Below are 23,458 nucleotides of genomic sequence, written 5' to 3' on the forward strand. Positions count from 1 at the left end.
CTTGAGAAAAATCTCAAAGCAGAAAGTCTTCCTAAAAACAGAAACCCGTCTATCAAGAATGTGTCTGATGACATCTAACAGAATGATGAAGCTACAGGAATCCTCTTCTTGTATCAGAGGTGGAATCTTGTTTTGGAGGATATTTCAAACTAAATCTAACTCGTGTGTATACGTGTGTGTGAGGCGTGTGTGTGTGTGTATACATATTACAGCCAATTCAGTACACAGTGGCATGTCTACCACATGCCAGTCTCGGGGCCAAGGTGCAGATGGTGTAAGACGATGGCATAGGTTCCTGTCACCAGTAGCTTGCAGTCAAGGTCGCGGCCATCACTACCTGATATTTCCACAGAGCTAACACCATCCTCTCACAGGCTTGGAGAAAGCTTCCCTCTAGGAAAGGTTCTCCAGTTTGGATTAAAACATTATCGGGTATAGCATTGGCCTTTAGTCTTAGAAACAGTCAAATAAGCCAAATGATAAACCGTGAATTGGGTCTAGAGTATGGATCTGAAAGAAGATGAGGATGGAGAAATCATTCCTTTCAATTACTGGAAAAATTCCACCAGGGGCCAAGGAGTTATAAATGTTACTTAAGATTCCAGAGCTAAGTAGTTATATGAGGCTATACAGAAAGGTTTATGCCAGGCAGGCACTTGCCTACTGATAAAGAGCTGGAGATAAAAAATATCTCCAGAGACATTGAAATGACAGCAAAGTAAATAGCTCTATATATGGAGGATAAAGGGCATCAGATAAACATATAAACAACCAAGAATAGGAGGCACTGACATAATCATGAGTACTTCTCGCATAAAGAGACCTGGATTTCGGCAAATGATATTTAGTTAGCTAAATGTGAATGCAATATTGCTAAGGCTTATCTGAAGAGTCAGAACACAAATGAGACAAGAATTAAACCAGGCTTGCTGGCTAGAATGCCTTTAAAATTTGTTTTCAGAGTCATAAAAATTGTTTGGAAAAGCCAGTGATCTAATAACTGTGGAAAAACCAAAGCTCATAATAAATATTGTTTATCTCCAGTCTCAGCTCTTGGTCTGTGACAGATGTACACACACTTTGTGAGTGTCTCAGCCTTGAGGATCTGCTCCTTAAGAGTCAGACCTCCATAACGTGCCAGGAGCACTTCCTGCGCTATATTGTATCCTTCTTCTTTTAAAAACTATGAACACTCTGAGGGCAGTCTAGATCACGTTTTAATCTCTAAGAGCCCAACTCCTGGCACACAGTAGATGATCAAAATCTGCTGGCTGAACAAATGAACAATAAAGTGGAGGAACCGAAGGACAGCCTGTGTGAAGACAGTGCTGTGATCCATCATCCGAGAATGCTCTTGCTGGACCTTCAGCTCCTTCCAAAGAACCACCGTCTACAGTGGGAAACGAAATAGGTCCCCAGCTTGGATGGGAGCTTCACTCTAACGCTGCTGCCATGACTTCCAGGACTGCCATCATAATCTAGGACATCTGTCTCTATCCCATCTCCTTAATTCACTTTTTCTATCTATCCCTCTCTGCTGGAGTGGGTTTTCCAACATAGCATTTCATGACAGGGTGAGTGGATAGAGCAGAGAGATAGAGGCTGCCCATCCAACCATTCGTCTTCAGTTTCCTCATCTGCTAAATAGGATTAATAATACTACCCATTAATAAGGCTGTTTGAATATTGTTATTGCTTTATAAATGCTGAGAAATACAAATGTTTATTAAATAAATAAAATCATTGAGATGTCTCAAAAGTTGTTACTCATTATGCCTTGAAAGTGAAAGTTGCTCCGTTGTGTCCAACTCTGCGACCCCATGGACTGTAGCCCATCAGGATGCTCTGCCCATGGAATTTTCCAGGCAAGAATACTGAAGTGGGTAGCCATTCCCTTCTCCAGGGAATCTTCCTGACTCAGGGACCGAACCCGGGTCTCCTGCATTGTAGGCAGATTCTTTATCATCTGAGCCACCTGGGAAGCCCAATATTATGCCTTACTGGGTGATTAATGAAACAAGATTTTATAGACATTATAGCTCACAATTTTTGATGATTGCAAACTACTTTACTACTGGCATTTGAATCTTGTGATGGTACACTATCCCTGGGTTTGGTGATGAAGGACTTGCAAAATCCTGCCTTGAAACACCATTCACACAGAAATGTGATCATAAGACAGCATACCACTGGCACAAAGTCTGGGCTATAAGATGGGCTACAGAAATTTGGCCTTTATTTTATACTTGAATGTTCACCTGGGTCAAATTTTCAATGATCTTTGTCATTGTCATTGGATTAGTATGATCGTCAAATTGAGTGACAGCAATTTATGACTCCTGCGTGCTCTACTTTCCTGGGGTTCATCATAATATTTGTGCATAACCACACAGAGGAGGATTTTAGTACAGGACCGCTTCAGTGTTAACCAAACATGCCATCACCTTGAACCTGAATCTCATCAAACCGCCATCAAAGATCTGTTCTGTCTGGCTTTGCACTGCACTTCACATATTTTCCAACTGTTGCTTACTCACTCAAGACTTCCCACCCGAGAAGAGACTCACACTCCTTTCGAAGTGGTAATTTTGTGATCACACATTCTGGATGTGTGATCACATCCAGAAATGGAATTTGCACAAGAGACACAGAGTCACAGGCAACTTGAAACATGCTTACAGATATTGCCAAATATGTTCATATGCAATTCAGTTTTACACTGCAAAATTAGCATCGACTGAACCATCTGCTTGCAGGAATAAATTTTTGAGTCACCCTTGTGATGTTAAATACAGGGGCTTCCATTGGAGACACTTAGAATTCCTGAATCCTTTTCCTTGGTGTTTTAACACTATTCCATCAACGTTGACTAGTTCAGAGGGAAGTGTACCCTTTAGGCCCATGGACAAGCAGCATCTCCCCATGGGAGGCTCATGGACAGAGTGTGCTGTCCTTAGGAGGGTGGGGGGATAGCCCCTGAATGAGTTGAAGGGGAAATAATCTCACTCCGTGGGCCATACTTCTTTAGATCAAAGGTGAGCCTGTGATCTGACCTTGGCCAGATTCTCTGTTTGGGGATGCAGTGACAGTCAGGACTTTGAGTTCATGTAGGACACGTAGGCTTGTCTAGGACTACACCACCCCCGCCACACCCCCCCCCCCCCCAACCAGTACAGCATATAAAGCTTCTTTATTTCACTTCTTCTTCACTTTTAGAAAAGTGAAGAAAAGAGAGAAGAAAAGAGAAAAGCAGATGCGTCGTGAGAAGACAGATCATTTGGCGGGAGGGCGAGAAGCAGGGGGTGGTCTGAAGTTGCCTCGGTTCCTAACTGCTCTCCTGGCCCCGCCCTTGAGTCTGTGAAGGAACCTAAGTCCTTCCAGTGTCATCACCTCCCTTCCCTTTAGCCTAGGTGGAGTGGGGTTCTGATATATTTAACCAAGTAACCCCTGACTGGGACAAATGGGTGGGCAAACATAGAGGAATACCGACTGTGCCGGCTGCCGCCTGGGCTCCTTACTGTGGCGTCTGAGCCCTGCTTTCACAGACCTGTCATCTCAGACGCGCCACCTGGTGGTGCGGCAAGGATCTGCATTTTTTCCCCAAGCTGTGGGGTCTGTGCTGCAGCAACCAGCTAACCATGAATTTTTCCTTCATTACTCAGTTTCATAAATATTTAGAGAGCACCTTTCTTGAGCTGACATACCTGGAGATGCACTGAAGATGCCTAAATAATAAAGCCAAGTCTCAGGACTTCCCTGGTGGTCCACGGTTAAGACTTTGAGCTCCCACTGCAGGGGGGCCTGGGTGCGATCCCTGGTCAGGGAACTAGATCCCACATACTGAAATTAAGAGTCCATCTGCCACAACTAAAGATCCTGCATGCCACAACAAAGACCCAGCACAGCCAAAACAAAACAAAACAAGTCTCTTCTCTGTAGGAGCCTGATGCCATTAGGCTAAACATCTTCTTTAATCAGGCCTGTGATTCAAGAGCAAATTTCATTTTAATTCTATCAATGACAAAAAACCTTCCTTTTTAAACTATGGCAAATATTCTAATAAGAAGCCTTGAGATATTTTAAAATTTAGAAATTAGATAATCACATCTCTAAAAAGAAGACTTCTGATGGTATGCATATAATTTCACATATCCATTATTTATATAGAATTATTGGGTATTTAAAAATCCAACTTAAAGTTTTATGGCAATAAAAAAAAGTTGCACATCAAACTTTCCTTTGCCTTGGCAGTGTTTAATTTCTTTGCTCAAAAAAATGATCTAGTATTGCTTTTGTATTTCTGTCCAGGGCCCCAGAATCTGACGCAGTAGCTATGAAAACTGTATATTGGTGCCTTTTCACTCAGAAAGCAGCGTTTTCTCAGATATCAGGTACTGAGGCTCTGGGCAGAGGAAAGAGACTGATTTTGTATTGTATACTCTGATAAAGCTGTTCCTTACCACTTAGAAACAGGCAAGGAAATGGAGCAGAGGGAAGGGGGAAAAAAGGAGAGGACCTGATCACACAAGAAATTAAACCCAAACAAAGGGTTCCAAACAAACGGAGCTGTTTTCCTCCCAGTTCTGCGCTTCGCTGAGTGGTAAGGTGCTGAAGTAGAAGAGACTGGGATGTCTCAAGCTCTGTCTCCCTCTGGTGACCACTCTTACTATCTTCGGACTTCTGCAAAGGCTGCGGCCATCCTTGTTTTTCTGAGAAGCTGAAACTCCATTGATAAAAATGCTTATTCCTTCCTTTTGAAGACTCGGATGGGAGTTTCAGCTGGGGCGGCTGTGGAACACCCATAATGAATGGCACATGCCTCAGGTTGAAGGTCAGCTCCACAGTTTACCAGGAGGTATCCTGTGCATCACTGAAACTCTCTGCGCCTGTTTCCTCGTCGGTACCATGAAGCGGAGAGCTGCAGGAAGCAGAGGTCTTACGAGGAGTGGTTGAGATACTCCCCATCAGCACTTGCACTGTGCCCAGCACAGCGACCATATGCTGCAGAGGTGCTGGTCAGAGGAACTGGACTGGGATGGATGAGGGAGATGGCTTCCTGACAAGCCAGGCATCTGCAAGGAAGTGTTAGCTATGAAAGGATGAGGGTGTGTATAATAGGAGTCAAGTTTCCTTGTAGGAATTCACAGCTCGTATTTTAAAGTCACATAAGTGGCACAAAAGAAAAAAAAAACATAAAAATTCCCCAGATCTTAGTCACTAGAAGGATTTAGAAGCTTCTATCTCAGGGAGATTCCGGAGTCTTACTCTTTAGGCCAAATCCTGATCCCATCACTTTTCAGTTTGTTTGACTTTGGGCGGATTTGACTTTTCTGAGCCTTGGTCTCCTCCTCCATAAAACAGGAGTAAGATCACTCTCCACGCCCACAGTGTTCTTGGGACTGATGGACTTAAATGAGACCATCCATAGGAAGCACCCAGTAAATAAGTATGCAGAGGAAACACTCAATCTGTGTTACATATTATCAACACCATTCCAAGCTGAGCTTTTCACCCTCAGAGGAAGACTGAGCCCAGCGTCAAGGGAGAAACCTTGCTAACTGTAGAGTAATTTCAGAAGCAATGGGGTTTAGCAGAAATGAAGCCTGCTTTCTTTACAAAAAATGTGGTTTTCAGAATTAACTGCATATTAGAATTGTTTAGAGAGCTTTAAAAAGTGTCAAAATTGGGCTCCACCCTCTGAGGTCCTGATGTAATTGACCTGGGGTGTGGCTTGACACTGAGGTTTATAAAAGCTCTCCAGATGATGGCAATGTGTTAGCCAAGGCTGGGGGCCATTGTTTTAATATGAAGAGTATTTCAGCACACCACCTGCATGATGTTGGATTCTCTTCCTGGTTTTTTGTTTTTTTGTTTTTTTTTTTTTTTTGCACCTCATACAAAATCTGCTAAGGTGTACAAGCTAAAAAGCAATTTAAGAACCAAGAATGTTTGAAACCAGAGCAGCTTGACTGACGTTCAAGGATCAGAAAACAATGGGAACGGACTTTGAAGTCCCACCAAGTAGTTCTGTCAATTGTAATACTCTTCAGGGCCGTAAACCTGCCTCCATTCTCTTTGAAATCTCCTTACATTTTCACTTACACAGAAGGCAAAAGTCCCCCACCATGCTCTGGAGATCCAAAATGTGGGGTCATTGGTACACACACGTACAACCCAAGTCAACAGCCAACACGAAAGGAAGCTTTTAAAGGGAAGAGTCACTGAGGAACTTAATTGCAGGGCAGCAAAGAAGATGGAAACATAAAGAACAGTGGAGGAAGGAGAGGGTGGAATGAGTTGAGAGAGTAGCACTGAAACATATATATTACCATATGTAGAACAGACAGCTAGTGGGAATTTTCTGTGTGACACAGGGAGCTCAAATCTGGTGCTCTGTGACAACCTAGAGGGGTGGGATGGGGTGGGAGGTGGGAGGAAACCTCAAGAGGGAGGGGACATATGTATGCCTATAGCTGATTCATGCTGATGTATGCCAGAAATCAACACAATATCGTAATTATTCTACAATTAAAAATAAATACATTTTTTAGAAAAGAAAATAAGAAATGTAAATAAAGGGAAGAGTCTTTTGAAATACCTGAAGGAACTCGGGGAAGGGGTGGGGTGGGCATCACTGGGAAGATTCCCCTCTTTCTTTGTGCTAAGGGATTTTGGAGGGAAGCCAGTGGTGTTCTATTTGTTTGAGGCCCAGAGCTCATGTGGGAATAATGGGGCCAGACCCCAGGAATGAGTATCTCTGGTGAGGGAGGGTTTGAGGGTGGTGAGGGGCGTGCAGCAAGCAAGGGCTCCCTCTCCAGCTGTAGAGGTCTGCACCTCTACACAGAAAGACATCACCCCGATGAGAGAGGGAGAACATATCCAGCGAGTCTAGGGACACAATCAGCAATTAGAGGAGGGAGGCTTTGAGTGTAACTTCAAGTGTCCCTTGTCTTGTTTTCCAGCCCAGAGTATGGACTCTGGAGCCTGATGAACCTGAGTTTGAATCCCCCTTTGGCCACTTACTATGTGATTGGGGCGTGCCACTCAACCTGTCAGTGCCTCAGTTTTCCCATCTGTGAAATGGCAATAACAGATATCACTCACTCCACAGAGTTGTTGAGAGGCTTAAAAATAATAAACAATGTCAAGTTCTTTGAATAGTGTCTGAGAAATGCTGAGGAACACATTCAGTGTTAATATTTTCATTATTTCTGATCCAGCTATGAAAAAACATTTTTAGGTCTTAAGAAAGGAAAATTTAATTAAAACAAAAGTGACTACAATCAAAGGGGTTGTATAAAAAAAAAATGAAGATAGTGAATTGGGAGAATTCTTATACCCCTGCAACAAGGACCCTTCTTTAAATTCAGTAGAAGTGTTGGAAGGATGCCGTGGCTGAGATCAAGCTAGGAAGAGAAAGCCAAGTCAGGTCAAGGCCAGCTGGTATCCTCCAAAGTGACAGCAGGGGACGCTGCAGGAAAAAAATGCAGGCAGAGTTGCAGCCTTCTTGCCTCAGAGGAGAACTTTGTATGCCATGAGGTGAGCGCCTTGGCAACACTGGGTTCCAAGCATATGAATTAATTTCTATCAATTTTTTTTTGTAGGGGTGACTAAAAATGACCCTCTCCATTTTTAGGTCTTGTAACTCCTTTTTCCAGTTAGATAGACTGATTTACTGACCAGCTGATCCCCAGCTGGTCCCTGAAAGCATGAAACCCAATAAACCAGGAGGCAGAGACATTGTTCTCATTAACACCATCTTTGGGGACAATTCTGTTGCACAAATTCTCAGGGGTAACCTGAGGGTCTTGAGACCTTTTGGAATATAAGATAAACCCCCTAAGGAGAGACCCAGACCCTCATCATTTACCCTCATCGACTCTGTGGCTTTTCTCACATTGCTATGTGGTAAAGGTAGGAGTCGGGGGGCAGGGGGCAGGACTTTGTTGATGGCCAGAGTCAGACAGGACAGTCAGATACTTGGTCAAAGATATCAGAGTAACCAATTCCAGGTTCACTTAGGCAATGACTGAAGAGTTAATAAATTTCCCAAACAGCTTCAGACTCAGAGAAGAGTCTGGAAATGCTAAGAATCAGACTCAAAGGGTAGCATGATAAAAGAAAAAGCTATTCCATGATCTGTGTTAATGAGACCACCATACGAAGTTTTCTCAGAAAAGGTTTTTCCAGAGGCTTTACAGTTTTTTTAAAATTAATTAACATTTTACATTCAGCATCCCACGGATTTCACATCTGCCACTGATTTTCTTACTAATTGGAAAAGCTGTTGGTGGAGGAATTGTTAGATGTTTGTACCATCCAAATTAGGGCATAATTAGAAGGCGGGGTGTAAACTAAAGAGAGGCAAGGCTGATGAAGCCGTGTTTACAGTTACAGAGGAATCTTCTTTCTCATAGATGCCTGAGCTCATTTCCACTAGAATCCTATGTGAATGTAGGTACACATCCCTCTTGACAGTTGGCTGGTTGCTGTTTGAAACCGTACAGTCTTCAGAGAGAAGATCTGCCCTCTGAAATCTTTTAACCTCAAAATCCCCCGGAGAATACAATAGCCATGTAATACCTGTTCCCAGGTGTAATCAGGTGAGCCCGCAGACCACTCCCATTACTATTGAACAGTACTTTGGAATGCTTCTCGATATATAGCTTAGAGAGTTTTTACACTCTGTGGATGCTCCAGCCTGGCAGGGGTCAAACAGGTCCAGGCTAATAACACAGACAGCAAGGCAGGGGCCGAGTTGAAGGTCCTATGACTGCAGTGTAGTTCCTGCCACGACCGCCCAGCCGTTTGTATGATCTTACTTAGGATACTGAAGACAGCACGCCAATTCAATTTAGAACAAATAAGGAGTACAAGCTGTTTGTCTAACATATAGCAGTTGGTCCTAGAAGGTAACAAGAGAAACATAACATATTGCGTTGGCCGAAAAGGTTTGGGTTTTTCTGTAAGATGGCATGGAAAAACCCAAGCAAACTTTTTGGCCAACCTGGTATTTCCCCAGTCCACAGAAAGTAACTGTCTAACTGAAGAGACAAAGTAGATACTGCAAATCAATACAAGAGAGGATAGGAGTGGCTGGTCAAAATGAGGCCACTGTGAAGGTTTCTGAAACCAGAGCCCCTGCCCCTGCCTTGTACGACAGCAGTGGCATTGATGAGAACTCGGAGCCCTTGAAGAAAGGTGGAACTCCCATGGGATCCCTGTTCTCCTATGGTTCTGGTACTTTTGTGCAAGGAAACTGCTACTGCATAGACTGTCACAGTCATGTCATGGGGGTCCCTTCCCAGACGATACCAGTTGTTGTACAGCACTGCCATCCTGGGGAATCCCTGTCCACTGTCAGTCAGACCGTCCCAAAGCCAACTGCAACTTCCATGGCGACTTCCCTGGTCCTCTAAAGCCTGCAGAGCTTCCCTCTATCTTTTTGGCTTTGACCACACCCATTAGCTCATTCTTTGATTCAGCACTGGTTGGGAGAGTCTCTGCAGTGACCTCCGCCTGCTTACCATGTTGAGTGGTTTGTACAGAGTTCCATAGGCCTGGTTATTCCTTAGGCCTGGGTGGTGTATCCAAAGTCCCCAGGACCAGAGAGGTAACACAGAGGGTTGTAGAGACACTGGAAAACCACAGGACACAGGCTCCTTCTATAGAAAGCAGCCACCACTCAGCCCGGCCACATGGAAGCGTGGATGGGGCATTGCCAGATCTTTCCGATTTCGCAAGAGAAACTGGAACAGTGGATGTATACAGGAAATTTGCCAATTTTGGAAATGTTCAAAACAAATTCAAACTTTCAAAAACCGCAAGTCAAACAAAAGAACACACACACACAAAACTCGTACTGTATTCATTCTACACGTGGCTCAGATGGAGTCTGCCTTAGGCCGATGATCCCAGTCTCCAAAGATATAAACAGAAAGTGCCAACAGAATCGAGAGATGGGTGGTTTTGACGTCACCTTGGGGAATCATGGAAGACTGGAAGAAGAAAGACCATGATAATCCAGTTGCTTTGCACCAAAGACATGCTGTCTGGTGTTCTGTTTACTACTCACCCTTCCCATTATTAAATTGTTGTTTTTTTTTTAATTATGAAATATTTGTAATTTTGGAAATATTCTGCTAATATAGGGCCCTATTAAGTCTCTCTGTCCCTAGAAAGCTGTTCCTGGCAGTTTATGCATGTTACTTTATGATGTTGGGATAGAGGTAAATAAATCCTTGAGGCAAAATATATTTTCAAAACTCAGGAGTTTTAGCACATATCATTTTTAAAAAATCTACAAGAGTGACATCTGCTAAAAGAACATTTACTCTCTGAAAACATATCTGTAGCTGAATGTTGCCTTTGAGGAACTGGAAATGCCTCATTTTTACCTGTATATGAGTATATGAATCTGTATATGAAATGAAATTACTTTGACATTCTGAAGATAGTTATGAAATGTTCATTTCTATGATGATGAAGTCATGCTTCTGTAACAACCTGCATCTTTTCTTATATAATATTTTTAAGGGAGAGAGCTGCTTTAACATTTTTATAATGGTCATGATTACATACTAGAGAAAAGTGATTTATTTTTCATGGTATGTTTAAAATTTTATTTTTCATTAAAAACTTAAACTGAATCTATACAGAGTAAAATTCCCCTGTTTTGTGTATAGCTCTATGAGTTTTGATAAACACACACAGCTATGTGACCTCTATGTCAGTTTGATGTCATAAATCAAATATTAATACAAAGACAGTTTACTGTCTCACATACAGGTGGCCAGCAGGCACATGAAAATATGCTCAATATTGCTAATTATTCAGTTCAGTTCAGTTCAGTTGCTCAGTCATGTCCGACTCTTTGAGACCCTATGAATCACAGCACTCCAGGCCTCCCTGTCCATCACCAACTCCCAGAGTTCACTCAGACTCACATCCATCGAGTCAGTGATGCCATCCAGCCATCTCATCCTCTGTCATCCCCTTCTCCTCCTGCCCCCAATCCCTCCCAGCATCAGAGTCTTTTCCAATGAGTCAACTCTTTGCATGAGATGTCCAAAGTACTGGAGTTTCAGCTTTAGCATCATTGCCTCCAAAGAAATCCCAGGGCTGATCTCCTTCAGAATGGACTGGTTGGATCTCCTTGCAGTCCAAGGGACTCTCAAGAGTCTTCTCCAACACCACAGTTCAAAAGCATCAATTATTAGAGAAATGCAAATCAAAACTACAATGAGACACCTCCTCACACTGGCCATCACTAAAAAGTCTACAAATACCAAATGTTGGAGAGGGTACGGAGAAAAGGGAACCCTCCTACACTGCTGGTGGGAATGTAAATTGGTACAGCTGCTATGGAAAACAGTATGGAGATTCCTCAGAAAACTAAAAATTGAGTTGTCGTATAGGCGACTGATCTGATCTGATCTGATAGTCCAGAAATCTCACTGTGAGGCATGTGTCTAGACAAAACTCTAATTCAAAAAGATACATGCACCCCTATGTTCATAGCAACACTATTCACAACAGCCAAGACATGGAAACAACCTAAATGTCCATTGACAGATGACTGGATAAAGATGTGGCATATACATTTACAATGGAATACTACTCAACCATAAAAAAGAATGAAAATTTGTGATCTGCAGTAACATGGATAGACTTAGAGATTATCGTGCTGTCAGGGGAGTTCGTAATTTCCTCGGCTATGTCTCGCTGCAGCAAAAATATGAACTGACTGGCAGATCAGTGTCACAGCTCAGTTTTATTTGGCAAGCAAAGGAAAATACACCCTCGACGCTTGAAGGCGGGCTGACCCAGAAGACGTGAAGAGAAGAGAGTCCCGAGACTCAATTTTGGCTCCTCTTTTTCTGAATTTTTTTCTCCTCTCCCTGAGCCTGCCCTATGTAAAGTGGGCTAGCCAGGAGGCTGTTTGCTTCACCTGAGGTCCTCACTCCAGTCCTTGGACCTTCCTTTGTTCTGTTTTCGTGGGCTTTTCCCTTCTTTTGTCTTTTAGTCACTGCCATTCTGGACTCCTTTTTCCTATTCTAACTACCTAACAATACTAAGTGAAGTAAATCAGAAGAAGGAAGACGGATGTGATATGATATTATGTGTGCATGGAATCTAAACTATGACACAAACTTATCTATGAATATGAACAGACTTATAGGCATAAAAGAACAGACTGTGGTTGCCAGGGGAGGGATGAGTGGGGGAGAGATGAAGTGGGAGTTTGGGGCAAGCAGACACAAACTATATATATAGGATGGATAAACAAGGTCCTGTTGTATCTTACAGAGAACTATATTTAATATCCTGTGATACACAGCAATGGAAGCGAATGTAAAAGAGAATGTATATATAACTGAATCACTTTGCTGTAGAGAAGAAATTAACACAACATTGTAAATCAATGATGCATGCATTTGTGTTTGGTTGGTCAGTCCTGTCTGACTCTTTGTGATCCTATGGACTGTAGCCCACCAGGCTCCTCTGTCTGTCTGGGATTTTCCTGGCAAGAATACTGGAGTGGGTTGCCATTTCCTCCTCTAGGGAATTTTCCTGGCCCAGGGATCAAACCCTCCTCTCCTGAATTGCAGGTGGATTCTTTACCAGGGAGTCACCGGGGAAAGCCCATAAATCAGTGAGACTTCAATTTAAAAAGAAAAAATAATCTCAAACCTCGATTGTTTCAATTAATTCTTTTCACTCATTCAATCATTTAGCTCCTAAAATGGACCAGGCATTGAGAATACATGGTCCCAGACTTCAAGGAGTTTTCTGTGTTTTGATGAGCCAGGTATCTTAAAAGTGACAATGCAGTAAATGAAATAAACTGCTGTAAGGATACCTATACAAATAGCATCTCATTTATTCCCTTAACTAATAGAATCTGATCCACCCAGTAGGATCAGCCCCCCTGTTAAGCATTGGAAATGTAACTTTGGGCAAGGAGAGCTTGGAGCAAGCTCAGAAGCCAGCCAGCCAGCCAGCCAGAGAGGAATTGGATACAGAGAGGTGAGTGCCCTGCTGGGGAAGAAAACAGGTCTGTGCGAAGAGCACAGGGGCTACATCTCTTGTTGGGAGCAGAGGAGAGCGTGTGCTGGGGCAGACATAAAGGCTCTTCCTAAAATCCTTGTGCAATTCCTCCAACACTGCCTACATCTGGAGGGGCTGAGGACATCTCCACTGAGAGATACAGACATTGCCTAGTAGATTTATCACTGGTTCATGATGGAGAAAACGGATGAGTGAGCATGTCCACTACACTACAATCCAAGAAAGCTTCTGTTTTTCATACTCCTATCAGGCATAGATAAATGGCTATCTTGCTAACAGGGAAGCCATGGTACATGCACAAGCAGAGCCCAGAAAGCCATTTATTAGGAGGGGGAGGACAGAGAACAGGCCTGGGTGTCTGGTACCAGCAGCCCTGCTCAGTCCCCTGTTGGCTCAGATCCAGGTGCTGATAGCCTGAGCCTGGGCCTGTGATGAAGTAGACATGGCAGAGTTCACTCCCAGCCAGCCATGGGGAGCTGGGATAAGAGGGTTACCCCAACAACCCCAAGGCAGGCAGACAAGGGTCAGAAGGCAGCCAGGACAAAATGTTCCCTGGACTGGAATGCTTGGTTTTGTCCAGAGCCATTGGAATCTTCAGTATTCTCCGCTATTCTGGGCAGTGTTCCTCAGCTGACAAAGGGGATGGTTACTTGTTTTTGTTTTTTTCTTTTTTTGAGGGGGGCATGGTGGTTGGTTCCACATGTGACATGCAAGATCTTCCCCAACTGGGGATGGAACCTGTGCCCCCTGCACTGGAAGCATGGAATCATAACAACTGGGCCACCAGGGAAATCCTAACAGTTCCTTTGAATGATGCATGGAGTTTTTTGACTTGAATTCTGTGGCCTATTCACTCTCATCTCTTCATTACAAATGAATGGAGATCTGCATCTCAATAAGTTCCATTCCCATTCATCCTCTTCAGCCCCAAGCTACACCTTTGCAGTCTCATCTGTGTTTCCCTGTATATATAGATGCTGGATGCTTTGCAAAGCTTGAAATCAGGTTTAGAGTCAGATAAGTGGGGAGGTGGGGGGTGGGTGGGGCAGATTCTCAGCCTCAGAAGTACTGACATTTTGGGCTCGGTGATTCTATGCGGTGGGGGTGGTCCTGTACACGGCAGGAGGTTTAGCAGTGTCCCTGACCTCTACCTACTCCATGACCACTGCTCTCCCTCTAGTTACAGCAACCCAAAATGCCCAGGTACTATCTGGAGTCATTAATAATTTAATATTAGAAAATATTCTGTAGGGGGCAACATTGTCCCTTTTTGAGAAACACTCAGGTGGACCTGCATTCTAATCCTGGTTCTGCCACTTATTAAGTTTCTTAGGATCTCTGAATCCCAGTATCCTTGTCCATAAAATATTTTCTATGGCTGGTAAAATAATTGGAAAATTATATGGTTGATTAATTCCTGTTGTGTGGAATATCTTCAAAAGGCAGCTATTATTACCATTTGAGTCCTCTATGAATTTTCCTAAATTTTTTTGGTTGTAATTCCAGATGTCTGGTGACTAAAGAGTTCAAAAAGAACTGTGGAACTGACAGGAATTTCCTTGGCTCTGTCTCTGGCCATGTAAAGGAGCTTGGCTTGGGTTGTATCACCTAAGAGTATAGTTTGGAGTCTCTCTCTGGGAAAGCTGCTGTTTTCAGCATTCCTGTAGAATGGGATCAGCAGCCCTATGGGCGTAAGAGACTTCAGTCTTGCTACAGCCGGCTCTGGGGTTTGAACTGCCTCCTTGACTTCTCAGTATAGTAGGCATATAAGTCACTGATAGTTCCTGAAGCCAAGGTTTGAATCCACAGCCTTTGGGATTCAGGGCTCGGCACAGATGCAGGGTGATTTAGTAGCAGAGTTTTAAAATGGATTGTGAAGAGGGAACTATTTCTTGGAATAAGTTATAATTTTAAGAAAATGAGCCTTGCTGATCAGGGTTTAAGGAATGTTTCCTCTTTCCCTCCATTCACCTCATATTCTCTCAATTTTCTCTCTCATTTTGAAGTTATGACAATTTTAATACAATGACATTGAAAAGCATCCTTCAAGAAATGAACATTCTTCTATTGACCAATTTCTAAGAAAAGGGAAGTGGAAGGAGGCATAGAAAGAGGAGACAATATTTGTGGTTTATCAATATGAAGTAACATGTGAGTCATTCCCCTCCCTCTTTTCTCTCCCCACCTGCCCTTTCCCTCTCTATAAACACCTTTCTATTTGCTCTAGGACCAGCCATGCATAATGATACGTACCGGCTTAGGACATGATAACTGAAGTAAGAATGGCAAAATTAATTGTTTAATTACATGGGAGTGAGTCACAAGTCAAACATAAGTGTACTCTTCAGTTGCACACAGATTTTGGTTAAAGTTTTATTTCTTTGGAAGAATATGAGTGTGGCATACCTGGGACCTAAAGAGGAATATAAGACAATCTGTGTACCCAAGAAGTAGAGAAACTAATTGGGAGAGAATAAATAATAGATCTATTGATAAGATTAAACTAGAAAATTGACTGAAAAGAGATTAGAACAATGCTCACATAGAGTAAGTGGTTACAGTAACAGATTTTAGAAGAGGAGGAAGCAGAGGGAAGAAGGGGGAGAAAAGGAGGCAGGGAGGCAGGAAGAAAGGATCCTATGAAATAGCATATGTTAAACGACAAATGAGGGCCACAGATAATTCTTTAGGAATTTAGAGAAGATTCCGGGACATGGGTTATTCAGAGAAAGCTCCTTAAGGTAAACATGGAGAGATATACGAAATGCTAAGCAGCTAGTAGAAACAGAGGTCTCAGTTTAGCCAAAAACAAGTATTTCTAAGAGATAAACACTCATTAGGAAATAGTCTACCAAACATGAATTCCTCTGAGTTGCTACCGTTCTCTTCTGAGCTCCTTGAAATATCAAGCTAATGAACGGCAATAAAGCCCGTTGCCTCTTAGTGTCTTAAAATGTGTACTTTTAGATCATAGGCTTAAGATTTGCCTATGTAGTGAGTATTCCATGTCTGATGAAAACACCAAAATACACCTAGGAAAGGGGCACAGCTGTCTTCCCCAAAGGCAACCAAAGAGCTGAGACATGCCCTTGCTTGCCCACCCTAAGGTGGAAGCCAGAGATTTCTCTCACTACCTGCTGTGGAAATAGTAGTTCCTTATGTGCTTCCTAAGTTAACCTCTTTTGGACTCTCAGATTCATCTCTGAATATCTAAAACATTCCAGTTCTCATATGAAGAAAAATATGGCCAAATATTTCATCTACCTATTGGCTGGCACTGTTGCTTCTTGCCTGAATATTCATATGTTTTCAGAATCCATTGGGATCCAGTCTTTATTTCCATTTAGGGCAAGAAGAAGGAGGATGTTCCTAGAAAATGAGATGATAGCAAGCCTGGACCCATCAATGCAAGGCTCTGTGTGAGGTCAATAATTTGGAATTCCTTCAAATGATATATTTTTTTTTTTTTTAATTGGGGTATAGTTGCTTTACACTGCTGTGTTAGTTTCTGCTGTACAACAAAGTGAATCAGCTGTATGTATACACATATCCGCTCCCTCGTGACCCTCCCTCCCATTCCCCCGGCCCAACACACCCCTCTAGGTCACCACAGAGCGCTGGCTGAGCTGAGCTCCTTGTGCTATTCAGCAGGTTCCTGCTAGCCATCTGTCTTACACATGGTGGTGTACATACATATCGACCCTAATCTCCCAATTTGTCCCCACTTCCTCTTTCTCTATATCTGTGTCTCTATTCCTGTCCTGCGAATAGGTTCATCTATTCCACTTTTCTAGATTCCATACTCATGCATTAACATATGATATTTGTTTTTCTCTTTCTGACTTACTTCACTCTGTATAACAAACTCTGTATAACAAACTCTATAGGTCCATCCATGTCTCTACAAATGACCCAGTTTTGTTCCTTTTTATGACTGGGTAATGATATATTCTTTGTGTATTTGTTTGACCCTTACTCAGAGGAGTGGGGAATTATTGATTTTTTATTAATACAAGTTGTGTAATTTTTTTTTTAGTGCTCAAAATTAAGACTTGATCATATGTGAAGTAGGTAAAATTACTTATTTTCTTTTTACTTATTTTCACTTGCCTTAGTTTCTCCCTTTTGGACTGATTTCTTAGGAAGCCTGTTATCTAAACTTTAGATGATAAAACAATCCCTTATTCTTACTAAACAGCTCTCTGGTGCAATTGTGATGGGCAGATAGCCCTCTGAGAAGAGTAGTATTTACAGTCTACTTGAGAAGTTGTGTACTATGTGAAAAGCGGGACCTATTTATATTTTGCCATCATGATCTGTGATCTGGATGGCAACCCGAGTTAATAGGTATTATGTTTTGTTTTCAGTGTTTTCTGCCCTGTTGGCTGAGCAACTGGGCACAGCCTTTGGAGGTGCCAGGGCCAGTTACTCTGGGCTGCTCTCTGGCCATTCCCGAGGGCTCACTATTTAGGAATTGCTCACAAGTGACTGGTCTCCCAATGATAGGTAATTCCATTGCAACCCTATTACATAGTCCTTGGTTTTAAAAATTACAATTATGTCTCTCGTGTACTCTTCAAATTGTATTAGTCATCCTATTCATTTTGAAGATGATTAATCCTGCTTGCAATCTGCTTTTACTCTGGTGGTCTACTTTATAATGTTTGATACTGGGAAAGTATGATGTCATAAAGACAGTCTTCGATTTCAGAAATGCAGGGGGACTCTAAGTTACCTTGAAAACCTTCTGTGGAGTATGGGGGTGGGGGTGGACAGGACAAATTATACCTCTGTCCTTGGAAAATCACTTAAATTGTTTCTCCATTTCCTTCAAGGCGCTATAACTCTGCACGATGTGTTCATCGCTTATCTCTGGCCTCTCCTCCTATCACTCTGCCTCATCCACTCAATATTAGTCACAGGGATTTACTTTATGTTCCTTAAAAATGCCAAGCTCATTTCCAAGTCAGAGGGTTTTTTTGGTTGTTGTTATTGTTGCTGTCATCTGGAACACTGTTCCCAAGTTTCTACCTAGTTCATTGTCTTACCTCATTTAGGTGTCTAGTTCAGCTATCACCACCTCAGAGAAGCCTTTCTTAACCACTCTGTCTAGGCACGTCACCAGCCTCAGACTCATTCTCTAGCATCTTAACTTTTCTTCTTTGATATCACTATCTGATGTTCCCTGGAGAAGGAAATGGCAACTCACCCCAGTATTCTTGGCTGGAGAATTCCATGGACAGAGGAGCCTGGCGGGCTACAGCCCACAGGGTTGCAAGGAACCAGACACCACTGAGCGACTATCACTCATCTGATGTTACATGCATGTGTGCATGCCTGGTTGTGTCTGACTCTGCGACATCCTGGACTGTAGCCCACCAGGCTCCTCTGTCCATGGAATTTTCCAGGCAAGAATACAGGAATGGATCCTACTCCAGGGACTCTTCCCGACCCAGGGACTGGACTCCTGTGTCTCCTGCATTGGTAGGCAGATTCTTTACCATTGCATCACCTGGGAAGCCTATCTGATGTTATAGTATGTATTATTTTCTTCTCTGGAATATAAGCTCACCTAAGCAGGAGTTTTCTTTTTACCTACCTCTGTGTTTCTAGTATTATATCTCTAGGGCCCCAAAGAGGTAAATTTAGCTACAGTTTAAAGGGGTTAATATAAGGGATATAGTAGGTAGTTACCTGGAGAAGGAAATGGCAACCCACTCCAGTATTCTTCCCTAGAGAATCTTGTGGACAGAGGAGCCTGGTGGGCTGCTGTCCATAGTCGCACAGAGTCAGACATGACTGAAGTGACTTAGCATGCATGCATGCCTTGGAGGAGGAAATGGCAACCCATTCCAGTGTTCTTGCCTGGAGAATCCCAGGGACAGAGGAGCCTGGTGGGCTGCTGTCTATGGGGGTCGCACAGGGTCGGACACGACTGAAGCAATTTAGCAGCAGCAGCATGTAGTTACCTAAAGAACACAACCCCACAATGAGAAAAATTTATGGCCACCAGCTTAGAGTAGGTAGACAAAAAGATGTGGTATTTCAGGGCAAGTTTCTGGCTCTTTTTGATTCCTGGCTTATAGCAGGGGCTTAACATTATTTATTCTTGCATAAATCATTCAATGCCTCAAATTAAGAGCTGGAACTAGATAATTTCCAATGTCTTCTCTAGTTCTAAACTTTTATAAGTCTTTAAGATCTTAGAATTGTCATCAATTTAATGAAATAGGATGTCTTGGGAATCCCTATGAGATCCTAGACTAGGGGAATTCCATCAATATCGTATTGACAAGAGAGAATGTTTAGGGAAGTAATAAGCTTGTGTCTCTTTTTTTCTTTTCCACTAGAGTCAGGAAGACATAAAAAAGAATCAGAGTGTTTTCAGAGGGAAACTGGACTAAATGATGGTAGGTGTGCTCTATGCTTTCCAAAGTGCCCCTGCTGGCCAATGTGGAGAGAAGTTTAAGAGTTAACAACCGTCACCAGGGCTGCGGGCAGAGTTGTAGAGGTCAGACTAGAGATCTGCATTCCAATCCACCTCTTTCTTTCTGAGTCCACTCTTCACTCCATTTATTATACTCGAGCTACTGAATTTCCTCCTGCTGCCATTTGCCTTCTAAAGCTTCCCCCTTTCTGACTGCTCTACTGCTTTGGACAAAGATTTATCTTTCTTTCTCAACCAAAAAGAATTCCAATTCCCTGGTTCTCCTGGTTAGCCCAGTTGATTAAAAACTTTTATATTAAATGGTCAATAGGACCTAAAGAAAACCTGAAGTTTGAAAAAATGATCTAATGTCTTCCTGGTTTTCTAGGACCTGAAATTCATGGAATTAGAAATCTTACATATATGTGTCTTACACACACACACACACACACACCCACACACACACCCACCCTATTCCCCTGTTTAAATTACTCTTCAGGCTAGGAGACAGTAAATAAAGGCTTGCCTTGGTATAAATCCTAAGTGACCAATAACGTCCATCTACACGCTAAGAGTAGCATATACATGCTCATGTATATCCTGATATTCATGGGTTTGAAGGTACAATCTTTGACATTTTTCTAATCAGACCAAATGAGCAAATAATGGCTTTCAGAGAAAAGGATCTCCTAACCATTGTAATTTTTATGGTCTTATAGAACAGACTACAGGAAAATGTACTCTGTGATTTCACAGGATAATTTACTAACAATCCCTTAGAAGTCACCTTGACATGCTGCCAGAGTAGAGATCCTCATTCTCACTTTGCCATTATGGAATATCATCCCTCATCCTGGATCCCAGGGACAAGTGGGATGATGAGTAGGACGGATTTTTGCATCTATGTAACCTTTCCTGGAGAGTTTTGAAATGACTGAGGGGAGAGGGCCTACGAAAAGACTGGAGTTTAATGTGTCACAGAGCCCTGGGATGATAAAAGTGACATCATTTGTCTTTCAAGATCCTTATATTTGAAAAAACGCAGTTCTTTAAAAAGTGAGACCAGTGCCCAGTGGCAGCCCTGGACATGAGGAGGAATTGAATTTCAGTACAGAGCAGGAAATGGCAACCCACTTCAGTATTCTTGCCTGGGGAAATCCCATGAACAGAGGAGCCTGGGGGGCTATAGTCCATGGGGTCGCCAAAAGAGTCAGACATGACTGAGCAGCTAAGCGACAACAGAGCCTTGGAGCAGTGACTCAAAATCCAGTGCAGCTGGGGTGTGGGCAGTGAACACAGCACAAAGCACTGTGGCATTTGCCTTGGATGTAAAGTAGACCTAAGGCCAGAATTTCTAAGGAAAAGGCCCCCAAATCTGCATTTCTAATGAACACCCCAGGTGATTGTGATGCGCAGCCAGATGTGGCTGGGGAGCGGACAAGGGCTGGGGAATGTGTGTGTTGATTCCTAGAATCATAGGGACTATGTTCCCTCAGGAAAGGTTCTGCATGAGTTTGCAGCAGGGGCTTACAGTACACACAGGGTCTTGCATAGTGGTGGGGCAGGAGTGGGACAGCCTTTAGCAAATGATTTTTTTAAATCAACTTATTGAACGCACTGAGGTATCATTTACATACAGTAAAATGCATAAATTTTATTAAACAGTTTGGTGAATTTTGAAAAAATGTATTCATCTGTATAATATCCTAATCAAGCTATAGAACATTTCCAACAGATGCAACATTTTCTACATGCATTTTCTATGCAGTTAGTCCTCTTACTGTCTGGATTCACACTCCCCACAACCCCTATTCTTGTTTGCATCAATTTAGTTTTGTCTGGTTTTGGAATTTATATAAAGGAATCACACAGTATATAGTCTTTTCTGTCAGGCTCTTTTTGCTCAGGATAATGTTTTTGAGATTAAACTATGTTACATCTATGAGTAGTTTTTTCCTTTCTATTTCTCAGTAGTATTCCATTGTATGAATGTGGATGGACACGTGGGACTTTTCCAGTTTTGTGCTATTATGAATAAAGTTTCCATAAATGTTTTCTATGCTTTTTTCCAAGCTTTTTGTGGATACAAGTTTTCATTTCTCTTGAGTAAATACCCAACAACAGAACTGCTGGCTCATGCAGTTGGTACATGCTTAACATTGTAAGAAACTGTCAATTTTCTGTACCATTTTGCATTCCCACCAGCAGAACCTTGAGAACACTTGGTTTTGTTATTCTATTTAATTTTAGCCTTTCCAGTGATTATGTGGTGTCTTGTTCTAATTTGGATTTTCCTGATGACTAATGGTGTTGAGGATTTTTCTCAAGTGTTAGCTATGTATGTATCTTCTTTTGTGAAATACTGGTTCAAATATTTTGCCTTTTGGGGGGTTGTTTGCTTTTCAGTAATATAAATATAAACATAAGCCTGCATGCTAAGTTGCTTAAGTTGTGTCCAACTCTTTGCCACCCTACGGACTATAGCCCGCCAAACTCCTCTGTCCATGGGATTCTCCAGGCAAGAAAACTAGAGTGGGTTACCATGCCTGCCTTGAAGGGTTCTTCCCAACCCAGGTTTTGAACCCAGGTCTCTTATGTCTCCTGAATGGGCAGTCAAATTCTTTACCACTAGCATTACCTAGAAGCCTCAAATATAAACATAAGAAAATAGAATTATTTGTATGTTACTTGCTTTGCAACAATAATTATCAAGAACATCTTTCCATTAAATAATTTTTGCAGCATTATTTTATTTTAATGTGCATAGTTTTACATACTATGGATGTATCATACAACACTTATTTAAACCAAGATTCTATTATTGGATAACTTGGTTTTTTCCAATTTTTCAGTTGCAAATTGTTTTGATAACTGTTTTCATATAATAATCTTTGTGCAACTAGGTTTTTTTTCTTTGTATAATTTTCTGTAAGTGAAACTATTAGATAAAGGTAATATAGTGAAACTATTAGGTATCCTCTTTCAAGGCAGTTTCCTGTTTTAATAATGACTTTTTCTTGGGCCTAAGCCTATAAATTTTGCATGGTGGCCATGTATAGGTGTATGCTGATTTACCATCCCAAAGCATTGTTACGTGGTGTCTGCATGCAGGCATTGAAATTTCCTAGTGTCCGTGACTAATATTTTATCTCCTCCTTCCTTCTCCAAGAAATTCTAGACCTCCATCTGGTAACCTATCAGATTTTAATCAATACTTCCAAAAGGAAACTTCACTTTTCTGAGATTCAGAACAGAGATCTTCTTCTCTATGATTTAATAAACAAGTTTTTCTAGGTTTTTCTAGTTTCTTTAGAACTCTGCAAACATATCGTTCATTCATGAGGCAATTACATTGGGATCAAATGATTAATGTGGGATGTTCCCTATTTCCATACTTTACTCAGCCAAAGAGAATTATCAATTGACCAGATCAATTTCCTGATTCTTTTCTTCTATTAGAGAGGTCAGGTCAACCTATATCATAAAGTAATGTGGAGAAGAGGGGAAAGGCAGAGAAAAGGAAAATGTTGTATTGAGAGAAGTTATGAGGAATTGTGGATTGAAATGCTCTGCCCTGGCAGCAAGTGTGAGGAGGGTGGGGTGGAAGACGAAAGACGGTTTTAATAACTGTTGTTATGCTCTTTGAATTTGGATATGCTTTATGGTTTTTAAGAAACATAAAGGTTCGAGTTATTTTGAAATTACTTTTGGCTGTGGGAATATATTTCTTGACTGCAACCCGGTTCCAAGATCAAACTGTGTCTGCTCCAGGTTTATAAAAGTTATATAGGCTTAGGAATAGGTTTTCCTTGTTTATATCCTTTTAAAATTGTGCTGTGATTGTGTTAGTTTGCTGTTCATGAGATGGTAAGTACTGGACACCTGTTTAAACAGATTTAAGACTGTTCCTTCTGGCCAATAGTTTCACTGTGTGCTTTAAAAAAAAAAAAAAAAAAACAC

This window comes from Bos indicus, chromosome 7 (assembly GCF_029378745.1).
Source record: "Bos indicus isolate NIAB-ARS_2022 breed Sahiwal x Tharparkar chromosome 7, NIAB-ARS_B.indTharparkar_mat_pri_1.0, whole genome shotgun sequence".
NCBI classification, from domain to species: Eukaryota; Metazoa; Chordata; class Mammalia; order Artiodactyla; family Bovidae; genus Bos; species Bos indicus.